The sequence below is a fragment of the Hippocampus comes genome, unplaced genomic scaffold, assembly GCF_001891065.2.
Source record: "Hippocampus comes isolate QL1 unplaced genomic scaffold, H_comes_QL1_v1.1 scaffold101, whole genome shotgun sequence".
Taxonomy (NCBI): Eukaryota; Metazoa; Chordata; class Actinopteri; order Syngnathiformes; family Syngnathidae; genus Hippocampus; species Hippocampus comes.
The window spans coordinates 531,654-535,076 of NW_017805451.1; the positions used below are offsets into that span (position 1 = coordinate 531,654).

General features: G+C 38.1%; 1 long non-coding RNA gene across 1 annotated transcript; it reads left to right on the forward strand.

Annotated features, from left to right (window-relative positions):
- Window positions 1-21: 21 nt before the first annotated feature.
- On the forward strand, window positions 22-762 carry LOC109518302 (uncharacterized). Its single transcript, XR_002168709.1, has 2 exons — window positions 22-195; window positions 659-762. It is a non-coding gene; the product is annotated as an uncharacterized LOC109518302 (long non-coding RNA).
- The last annotated feature ends 2,661 nt before the right edge of the window (window positions 763-3,423 follow it).

A 3,423-nucleotide genomic window follows, 5' to 3' on the forward strand; every position in this document is an offset into this window, starting at 1 on the left:
TGTGTTTTTTTTTTTTTTTTTTTTTTTTTGCGTCCCTCAGGAGCCCCGACTGGCCCCTACTTAAAGGAAGACAACTCACATTGGCAACTGCACGCTCACTACTACCCTCCTCTGCTGCGTTCGGCCACAGTTAAGAAGTTCATGGTCGGCTATGAGATGCTTGCAATGGAGCAGCGGGACCTCACTCCTGAACAGGTGATTTAATAAAAGGAACACCGTTGCGGCAACCTAGTCACGGATTGTTCATTTCAAACAGTCGGACATTTTTTTTCAACCCTTTCATGCATAAAAATTGATAACCTACGTCTGAATTTTTTTCCTCAAGTGTTTTTTTTCAATTAGTCTTTAGGCATAAAAAAAAATAATAATCATAATGGCAGTGGATGCAACACACATAAAGGGCGCTGATGCACAACTGTGACATGAAGAGTAATTAATATAAGAGAAAATAACATTTGAATTGCTGTCCACTCTAGTAACCGCTGTCCCTGAAAGCGTTAAACTCATTATCGATATGTTTTGTGTATGTGTGTGGGGAAAAAAGGGCAGGATTTTTATCAAAAGGCCTTTCAAGATCGAGACTAATGATGACACAAGAATGAAATGTACTCAACCGTCTGTCCCTGAAGGTGCCTCACTTTTTCTTTTTCTTTTCAAGGCTGCAGAGAAGTTACGGAATCTACCAGATGAGCACTACAAAAGTAGACACGGAGAAGAAAAATGAGTGGGAATGTCAAATCAAGTCAATTTAAAATAAAAAAACGGCAATATTGCAAACTAACACATTTGTATGTATACCCGATGTCTTACCCGCTCATGAGTTATCATATCTGCCTGACAGTTTGAAGGTGTGTTTGAATGATTTTGGTCAAATGAATAAAAAGAAAACTCAGAAATGCTGTTAGCAGGACTTTTGTCACGATTATGAAACCGTTTAATTACAGCACACGGCCATGTTGTTGACAAGTTGAAATCTTTTTGGTTTTTCATCACAGGTGTCCCTTAATTTAAAAAAAAAAAAAACAAAAGGCCGGTCGGTACAAATAAATGATCGTGGAAAATGACGTTTTTTTTGTTTTTCTTGAGGCTGTTAGTTTGCTTTTGTTCCAAATATTGATTTCATCGACATTGAGAAGGTCACACAAAAGAGAATACAGGACCATGACAAAAGTACCGATTGAGTTGAAAATGGAAAAATTGGACAAGTCTCACTCGCACACACATTTTAGCAACAACAGAGGGCACTGTTGCTCAAAAAGTCAGGTTGAGGAGGACCAAGCGTTTAGACCTAGCTGGGTCAACTGGCCAGATCATTCTTTGGTGAGTTAAAAAAAAGAAAAAAATTCATATACAATTCAGTCAATGTGTATGTAGTTGATTGAAATAATAAAATGATGCTAATTTGTTGTATTTTGAGTATTATAGTTAATTTATTATTTTAATCACAAAATGGCTTTAACTCATTTGAATTCAATATGTTCAAAAAATTCATTGAATATTTAAGGAAGAATACAAATGGAGGAACCCTCGTGAGGATAATCAGTTCAGATTCAGATCATAACAAATGGAGGAACTACAGCAATGAAAGGTGATGATTTTTACGTGAAGAACAGAATTACAGAAAAAACATTGTGCCAGTGAATAACACTGAGATTTGTGCAAAACAAAGCCTCAAGACGTTTGCGTCAGGGCTAGTGCTTTTGTTGAATAATTTGTCTTGTTCTCTTTTCGGGATGACAGTACACAAAAAAAAAAAGACGGAATCGATTATTTTGCCACATATGGTGGATGCATGGACCATTAATTTTGGAGGTGGATAAAATGTGTATTGATGTAACAGACTTGCGACAAATGTGTTTATACCCCAACATGAGCCCGCTTTTTCCATTTCACGTTTTTTTCATTCATCTTGCTAAATCGTGATATGTTAGGGCACGTACAACATTTTTTTTTCGCCTCATGCTTGCACATAAAATAAAAAGAAAGTATAACTGACTTGTTTCTTAGAATTGCGTCACTTTATCTGCCCCCCTCACCCCTCACCGCCCCCTTTTTGCCTGAAAGTAAATAAACACGATGAAGAGTGTCTCTTGGTTTAATTCTGTCTTACCCAGCCTTCTCTGTGTATTTGATGAAAACAGTCATCATTTTTACATTTTTTTATCATCAACACAAAAGTCTGGCTTGGTTTCATCATCTATTGTCCCAACTCATTTTATCACCAAGGTCCAAACCCTCTAAGGCTCTTTACTTCATAGTGAGAACTTCGAGAACTAAAGAAAAAAAAAAATCTGGCAACTAAAACATTTAGAACTACATAGTTGGCAGAATTTCCAGCAAAGTGCACTCGCTCGCAATGGTACTTGGAATTGCCATGAACACACACACACACACACATATATGCTGCTATTATTGCAAAGCTCGATAACTATTAACAGTGATTGCAGGTTTTGTTCAAGTACAAGGTTGAACTGTGATGGTTTACCGAAGTCGATCTTTGTGAAAGTGTGTGTACGTGTGCGCGCACGTCTTTGTGTATGCCTTTTATGTACTGCGACAGGCCTCATTCTTTCAAGACAATATTTATTTAGTCCTATAAGCTCATGGATCCCCTCCTCAGCTATTCCGTCGCCCCTTTGAGATTATGTTGCATGTGTGTGTGCGTGTACATGTGCATGTTTGCAAAGGTGCGTGAAAGATATATTAGCCAAATCCTTGCTCCTCTGTCCTTTCAGAGAAACGAGAAGATTCTCCCATGATACGTTGGGTTAAAATATGACAGATTGATGCAGGCAAGGCCCATTGTCACCAAATTCATGACGTTACAAAATGCGGTAATTGCTTGAACGTTGGGCCTTGCGAAACACTGACACGCAAGCAGGGACACATTTGCTACCTCAAGTATACTGACTCATAAATCATTCAAACCAAACAGGCTCCTAATTTGGTGAACAACAACACAGTCCGGGATAGTCGGATGAATCTCAGTCGAGAATGCTGATTTGTAGTGTGGTACGCTTAGCTGCCTGTCCTGCAAGGGATCGAGAACTACTAAATCCATACTAAAAAGAAGAAGAAAAGATTGCTGTTAGCATACACTTGGAGTCACTGTCTTTAAAAATCAAAGTTCGCAAATTTGGTGCGCTGATAGATTTGAATCCGATTTACCCGGTTATATCAAAATCAATCACTCAAACGGCTTTTAAATATCTCCAGACTGACACACAAGGAGAATGAAGCATGCCAACTAACAAACCGCGCTGTAAACGGTCAATCTGAGCTGGAGTCAGAGCTACTGATGTCATAAGGCCACGCCTCTTAAAGGCACGTCAACATTAATTTAATATCATGAAATATTATGTTCTCATGCTTACGTGTTTATATTTGACTATATTCTTTGGTCAAAAACATAACATAAAATGT